Raw genomic sequence first — 8,136 nt, 5'->3', positions numbered from 1 at the left:
GCAGGGGCAGGGGGCCAAGCGGCAGGCAGCTCACCAGGAGGGCCTCGGCGCTGGTGTCCCGCAGGGCCAGCTTGCTGAGCCCGTTCACCCGCGGGCTGGCTGGCTGCTCGCTGTCCGACAGCACGATGACGTCGGGCGAAGGTGCCCTCCTCTCGGGCCGTGTGTCACTGTGGAGGCAGACGCAGCACCATCAGCGGACAGAACGTCCCCTGACCCCCCAGGCCCTGCCTCCTTGCTCTGGACCCCTCAGGCCACACTGAGGTCCACTGTAAGAGCCAGGACCCAAGAGGGACATGCCATTCTAGAAAACTCCACGGTGTCCTTCCCTGCTGTGATCTGGGGCCAGCTCGGCACCCGTCAGGAGGCTGAGCCCAGAGTCTTTGTGGGTCCCTGATGTCCTTCTGCCCAGGCCAAACCGCCCCCCACTGGACAGTCCCGCAGGGTCTCCCCACCACGAGGCCACACGTGCCCGGAGCGTGTTTAAAATCAACTAGCAAGCGGAAGTCAGTTCTCATAACCTGAGCCCTCGCGGCCCATCCAAGCTGCCCACAGCGGGTGTCCACACCCCGACTCTAACAGACACCCAGCTCACCCCAGCCGTGCCACCCATGCCCCGGGACACTCGTCCGTTTCAGCCCCGTACCCCCCTCTGCTTCCAACAGGCTGGTTCTGTCGGACGCCCGGGGCAGCCGGGGCCATGTTCTCCTCTCCTGGAGCCCATGGGCCAGGAGTGTGGCGCCCGCAGCACCGGGTCCCTGTGTCCTCCTGCTCCGTCAGGACAAGGTCACCCAGGTGCCGGCGACGGGCAGGCGCCATGTTCTCTGCAGCGAGCGTTCACCCGTGGCTCACTGGGGCCCCGGGGAGCACCAAGCAGGCCGGCTTCCTTCCCCGCAGAAGCCTCTGGAAGGACCGGGCCTCCTCTGGCCGCACGCCCGGCAGGTGGCGCTGTGAGCCAGGGAGCGGCCGCGGACTGAGACAGCGCGCAGAGCTGTCGGCCCTGGGCCCTTGGTCCCGGGCGGGTGGGATGGTCCCTAGGGGAGGCCCCAGCGAGGAGAGAGAGCGGAGAAGGGCTGGCTGCACCCATCGTGTCCAGCCCGGGTGGGCCGTCCGCGGGCGACCCCAGCCCTCCCACTCGGTGAGCTCTGGGGACTGTTGTTCTCTAAGGCCCGCGGTGTCCCACCGGCCCCCCGACTCTGACCCTGGGGTCCTGCTCTGGTTCTGGGGAGACGCTCGACTCTCCCCGTGGGCCCCGACCTGCACGCAGGCCACGGGCAGCGCTGGGAAGGCCCCCGACGCACAGGCTCAGAGCAGCTGTCCTGAGCCCACGTCCATGGAAGCCGAACGCCGGCCACTGTGTCCCTCACTGCGGGCGGGCACTGCCCCAAGGAGAAGCGTCTAGAAGGCGGGATGTGCTGAGGGCCGGGGCTGCTGTGGCATCCACGGTGACCACTGCCCGCCCGCCCGGCTGAGGAGGGACTGACGGCCCGTGGCCTCCCATCGGGGCCGGGCAGCACCCAGCGGCCGGCAGGGGCACTTCCTGCAGGCTCACCAGGCCACCCGGAGGTCACGTGACTAAGGCATTTCCCTCCGCGGTCACATGACCCTGCCCCTGTGCCTCCCGGTGAAAACCATGGCAACAGCCGGCTGGAACCGGCCTGGGACCCGCCACCTTCATTTTGAGAAGTGCGGGCTCAGGTGCCGTCGGCAAATGGAGGCGGCGCCGGCCGGGGCTGCGGGCACTTCCGGTCACTCGCGGGCCCCCGGCTTCCCTAAAGACCCTCCGCGGCGTCACCTGTGCAGGGAACGGGCGCCAGGCCCCGGTGCAGGCAGGGCCCGCCCCACCACCGCACGTCTGCTCTCGACCGGGGGCCGCAGAGCTGGGAAGAAACTTTCCTTTAGATTATAAAACACTCGGTGGCCGGAGAACGGGCTGCGGGGGTCCTCGGGCTCACCGGGTGCCCACAGGGCTGGTGCTGAGCGACTGCACCAAAACACACCCGAGGGCGCCACGGCGGGGGAGCAAACCCGACGGCTGGTCCCAGCCCTGCCGGGGACCCTCGCGTCCAATGTCCTGGTAAAGGAGGGTTCACGTGACCGTCGGGAGTCCCAGGAACCGTCCACGGCCATCCGCGAAGCCGGCCCTCCACTCGGACAGTCCCCGCAGACCCCGCTGCCCCCACCAGCCTCAGCCACGTCTCCCGGAGGACGTGGGGCTCAGACACTTCCGGGCGAGGCTGCACCGGCTCTGAGCCAGGCCCCGGCTCCTGAGTCCTGGGGGGTCACGGCCCCTCCTCGTCCAAGCTGAGAGCCAGGCCCTGTGCCCGGCCCAGGAGGCCCCGGGGCTGAACACGGCTCTGTCCTTAAGGCATGGTCACCGGGAGAGACAGACAGACGAGGCCCAGGCGGGAAGGGCAGGCAGGGCAGGTAGAGTAGGCAGTGGGGTTGGGGGCCGGGGGCTCCCAGGGGTGCAGGACCAGAGCCACCTGATCAAACTCTGCTTTTCCACGAGTCTCTGAGGCCGCCCCATGCGTTGAGTTCAGGAAGCGCTGGCCCAGGGAGCTGGGAAGACGCACGGAGCGGGGCGCCTGGACACTGAGGGGCAGGGGCAGGGACGCGGCGACCCACTGGCCCTGGGTGGGCTGGGAGGCCGGTCAGACCCGCCCCCACTGCAGGTACTCACCAGCGCCCCCGGCCGGCTCCCCCACCCACAGCACTCTCTCTGGTCCCGCCCCTGCCCAGCACCTGGGACCCCAAGATCCCACTCTGGGGGCTCAGTGGGTGCCCACCACACGCAGAGGAGGCCTCCCAGGCCTGTCCCTCTGTCTGTCCCGGGTGGGAGCTCAGGGCAGGACGTGATGGAGGGCTCCACCAGGCCCACACAGAGCCTCCTGGGTGCCTCATTCCCCATGAGCCTATGCCTGCTGACACCTGCCTGCCCCCCGCGGTCACCGGGGCCCTGAGTCATCCAGCCCAGCCCCCCAGCTCGGTGGCTGAGCCAGACCCCGAGGGACAGGCACTCGCTGGCCCGTCCCTGCCCGGGGCTAGGGGCCAGGGACCATCACAACCCCTTGGGCGGTCAGTCCCCACAGCGTGGCGTCCACGGGAACATGCCACGGCCTCGGCTGGCCCAGGTGACAGGTGAGGCATCGGACAGGCCTGCGAGGGCAGAGACAACCCCACACGGCAGCCCAGGAGGGGGGCGAGGCCCTGAGAGCCCCAAGGCCCAGCGGTGTCCTCAGAGCCCCACGCAGCTTGGGGTAAGGGACAGAGCAGGCCCGGGGCTGGGGAAGAGCCTTGGCTGCCTTCTGGGGTCCCCTGGCCACTGGGACCCGGAGTCAGCTCAGCCGTGGGGGACCACTGGCCGTGTGTCTGGCCAGATGTGGCCTGGGAAGGGCTCCGGGTGAGTGGAGCCGGCCCCCGCAGGGAAGGAGCTGCCCCGGGCTCGGTGTCTGGGGGCCTGCGTCTCCTGTACGCCCACCCCCGGGTCGCAGGGCAGGGTCCAAGCACCACGGGGCAGCCACAGGCCGGGGGGTCTGCGCCAAGGGCCAGAGGAGCTGCCCGTCCCCTGGCTGCTGCGCTCGGGGAGACGGAACCTCGCTGAAGGTGCCCTGGGAGCCCCTGCCGTGCCCAGGTCAGTGAGGAGAACCCCGACCCAGGCCCTCAGGCCACCCCCCGGGCCTCCTGGAACCCGGCGGTGACCGTGGCTTCGCCGCCGGAAGCCCTGGACCTGGGGGTACAGGAGCTGCCGGGACCCCCTGCCGAGTCCCGGGCCTCCCTGGGGCCGCAGACACCCCTCAGGCCACACGACCCCCGGCCCTGCGTGTCCCGAGCCTGCCCCCCTAGCCTGCCCAGGCAGCCCGGCTCTCCAGGCCCCTCCCCGGGAGAAAGTAGGAGGCAAGAAGCAGGAAAGCGGCTCCGACCCGACCCAGGACCGTGGTGCAAACAGCCTCCCACCGGGTGGGAGGTGCAGAGCCCCGGGGAAGGCAGGAGCCCCTGGAACCACTGGGGAAGAGCCAAGCCCAGGGCGGCTGGGGGCTCCCTGGCCCCCACAGCTGGAGAGCAGCTCCACGCACTCGACAGGGTCCAGCACCCACCCCGGCTGGCGGCCCCGTGCAGGTGGCGCCTCGGAAGGAAGCACAGCCCCTCCCGTGCCTGCCAGGAGCCCCTGGCCGAGGGGGAGGCCCCTCCTCGCGCCCGTTACTACCCCCCAGCGGGCGACTCGGGGCCCTCCCGGAGAGACGCCTGGGGAAGGCCCAGCCCTCGGTGCCAGGGGCGCGGAAGATGTTCTGCCCCTCTGCACGGAAGGCGCGGAGGTGAGCGGCTGGGGCTCAGTCCAGAAGCTACTCTCTCCCTGGAGCCCTCGGTCTGGTCCCTGCCTGAGCTGCACTGGATGGGTGCCTGGGGCAGGGGAGCCGCACACTCTGCCAACTCCTGTCCCCTCCGGGCTGTTCCACGGAGGCACCTGCTCTGGGCCCGGGGTGGGGGTCAGCAGGAGGCCCAGAGGTGCCAGCCCGGCCGGCTGCAGCGGGGAACGGACCTCGTGGGAGCACGTGCCGCATGGCCTGACCCGGGCTATGAAAGCAGCTTTGGCCGAGGAGTTTCTAGTTAGACCCGAAGACCCCGCACAGCTGGGGGTAGCGACGGGGGCAGCTCCCCACTGGGAGCGGGGCGCGGGTGGGGGGCCAGGGCTCCTGACCCCGCAGAGAGCAGCTGGGGGCGCTCACGAGGCTGCCTCACCACAGCTCGGAGATGCATGTCCTCGGAGCAAGAAGCGGTCAGAGCCGCACACAGGGCGGAGCAGGGCACCCAGCTCGCAGCCTGCGGCCTTCTGAGGTAAAACGAGAAGAGCTTGCTTGGCCCAGAAATCCCCTCTCTGGGACCCTCTCAGTACCCGAGGCTCAGATGGCCAGACCCCATGCCTGGGCAAAACCCATCCAGCGGAGCGGCCCGTGGGCAGCACGGACACGCAAGGCTGACGGCGTTGGGGCCCGGCCTGGCTGCGAAACCTCAGCACCGTCCCTTTGCCTGCAGAGGGGCCACCCCTGATCCCCAGCTGGGAGTGGAGTGGCCGCCGGCTGTGACTTGCCTCCGGTCTCCTCTCCCCTCCTGGTGTCGGGCTCTGCCCCCCATGCCTGACCCCTAAGTGGGCCTTTGGCTCTAGGCTCACACGGGCCTGATGGGACCCACGTGCCCATCCCTCATGCCCACTTCTGGCTCCCACTGTCCTCTGGGCCAGGTCTGTGGGTTGGAACCCCTGAAAGCCCAGAAAGGACCTCGGCCCGAGTGGGGCAGCAGCCTGGCCATGCTGAGCCGTGGGCCGTGCCCACCTCGCCCGGCAGGGGACAGTCTCAGGGCACGGTTGGTTCCGGGACCACTGGTTCGTTACATCAAATCCTCAGTCTCCAGGTCCCTGCCCCCTGCTGCTCCCTGAGGCGGGACAGTGTGTGGAGAAGAGTGAGGGGAGAGAGCGGCTCACACTGACACACTTGGACCCACGCGTGCACGCTCCCACGCTCACGGCGTCCCAGGCTCAGGTACTCAGACAGCGCCGCGGGCAGAGCAAAACGAGCCTCCGCGTCGAGGAGAAAGCCACGGTACCTGCTGCCAGTGAACGAGTCCCAGCTTCCGATAAGCCAAACCTGAGCTTGGAAAACGTGCATCCTCCACAGTGACAGACGCCCGGAGCCCCCCACACCTCCTGGACGCAGACCCAACGCTTTCCCTGATGCGGGGTCCTCGCCAACGACGTAAACCGTCCTTTTTTCTGGTATCGAATAATGAAACACGTTGATAGAAAAACGTCCCTTCAGCTCTGTCTGCTCGTTTTCCCGGGTTCCATGAGCGATGAGCTCACAGGCGAGTGAGAACTTTGGGGGGGGGGGCACAGACGAACCCCCAGCCGGGACTCCACACAGTTCATCAATTCTCCACCCTCAGGGGGTGCAGCACGACACCCCCCAGCTGCCGAGGGGCCGTGGGTGACCTTCTGGGGACAGTGTGTGGGGTGCAGGGGGAGCCGGGGGCGTGAGGAGAGGGCCCCGCACTGGGCGACGGCGGGAAAACGGCCGACGAGCCCCCCCCTCCCCGAGGGAACCCCACAACGATCTCAGCCGCTTCTCTGTAAACCTAAAACCGGCCTGAGATACAAAGGTCATTACTGTCTTTTAAGCATTCTTCAAAGCGCGACGGATCTTAAGGGAACCGAGTGAAGAAACGGCACTGGCAGGATTCTGGGTCCCGCGTGGCAACTGGTTCGAAGCTCCCGCTCGCACCTGGGGGTCGAGGAAGGAGGGGCCGCCCAAAAGACCCTCAAACGCTCCCCGCTGCCGGCAACTTCTCCGAGGGAGGCTGGGTTTTCCTCATGAGGCTCCAGCCGCCTCCCGCCCAGCCGAGCACGACGGACATTCACAAATCGGTGGCCCTCTGGTAACGTGTTATTCACGTTAGAGCGCGGTGGGTTGTCTCTGAATGAGCTGGTACGTGGTCTCGCATTTTCTCAGCAGTGACTGCGGCAGACACGGTGCCCGGGCCGGGTCCCGCGCCCACGTGGCTCTCACCAGCTGCCCGCGTCGAGTCACGAGAACAGGGTGTTTAATGGCAGTTCCTGGTCCCCCCGCCCCACAGGTGCTCTGTAATTTCCCAATAAAATCGAGGTGATTGCACGAGGAGCCAAGACTGGGCTGCCCCGTCTTCGTGGCCTGTGAGTGGCCTTGGTCATCCAGGTCGCCAAGACGACAGGGAACTGCTTGCTCGAGAGGGGGCACAGCTGGGTGGGGGCACAACCCCACATCCCCTCCCTCCCCCTCGGGCAGCGGCAGCCCTGCTCCTCCCCTCCCCAGCACCGAGGTGTTCCAGGCCTGCAGCACCCACTCGCCCCTCAGAGGGCCCCAGGCACCCCTGCCCCCAACAGTCCGCCCCGAGCCCAGGGTCGCCATGCCCCCGGCCCAGCGCTGGCATGGTTGCGGTGTCACTGCTCCCAGTGTGGCCGAGGGCCTGACCCCGCAGCCCCGCAGACGTGATTTCTGGGAAAAGCACAGACAGAACAAAGGGTGGGCACGGCCGGCTGGGAGGACGCATCAGAGCAGCAGCTTCCGCGGAGTGCACCAGGGAAGGGCCCGTCCCGGGAGCACGCTCGCCCCAATGCTCAGGCTCCCCCTGCCGCCCGAGGCTGTGTGCGGGGCCGGTGCATGGCTGGACAGGTCACGGCACCCCTGGGTCCCAGGGGGCAGTGTGCTGAAGGTCAGGGCGCCATGAGCAGCGCCCCCTCCCCGCCCCAGGTGAGCCCACGCAGGCCGGGAGGAGAGATGGAGGCGTCACCTGAGGCCCCAGTCGGCTGGCGGTCCTCAGGTCAGAGACACCCCCAGGGTCTCAGTTGCACCAGACTGAAGGCAGACAGACAGACAGACAGACGGCAAATGGGGTGGTCCACGCGGACTCCTGGCACAGGGCACGGGCGGCTGGGGTCCGGCAGTGGCAGCTGTGGGGGAGGGCAGGTCCCGAATGGGTGCCCTGCTCTGTGCTCAGGGGCCGGGCCCGGCTGGAGAGCAGGGACGGCGACAGCGGCTGGGGAGGGCAGGGCCGCCGCGGCCAGGGCCCGGGAGGGTGTCAGAGAGCTGGGGGACGGCCGCACACCACTCCCACCTCCAGAGGGAGAAACCGAGCCCCCCAACAGCTGCTGACAGCTGGGTCGGTTCTGGGCCATCGCCCTGGGGACCCACGTTAGTCCCGGAACATTCCGACGGCAGCTGGGCAGGCGGGCCGGGTACAGCTGCCGTGGGGCGTGGCTCCGAGGTCCGTGTCTGCACGCCAGCGGCAGGCGGCCGGCACCAACAGGAGCATACAGGCGTCGCGGGGGCTGCAGAGTGCCTGCTGGTCCCCAAGGACACCCGCTTCCTCGGACCCTTCCCTGGTGCTCTGGATGGGGGGGCTGGCCCCACCTGACATCAGAGGGGGACGGGGCGCACAGAGGTTGGGACAAGCTCATGCAACCAGGCAGGCGTGACGAGGCCAGGTCCTGAGCCCAGACCACTCTGGAGAGCCAGGGCCACCAGCAGGTGAGGGGGAGGCCGCGGAGGGCAAAGCGGTCCGGCTGTTTTGGGGGAAAAGCCTAGAAAAGAAAGCGTGTGCCTGCCCTGG

Source organism: Choloepus didactylus, chromosome 25 (assembly GCF_015220235.1).
Source record: "Choloepus didactylus isolate mChoDid1 chromosome 25, mChoDid1.pri, whole genome shotgun sequence".
NCBI classification, from domain to species: Eukaryota; Metazoa; Chordata; class Mammalia; order Pilosa; family Megalonychidae; genus Choloepus; species Choloepus didactylus.
The sequence above is the reverse complement of the archived record's forward strand: the minus strand, read 5'-3'. Positions refer to the sequence as shown.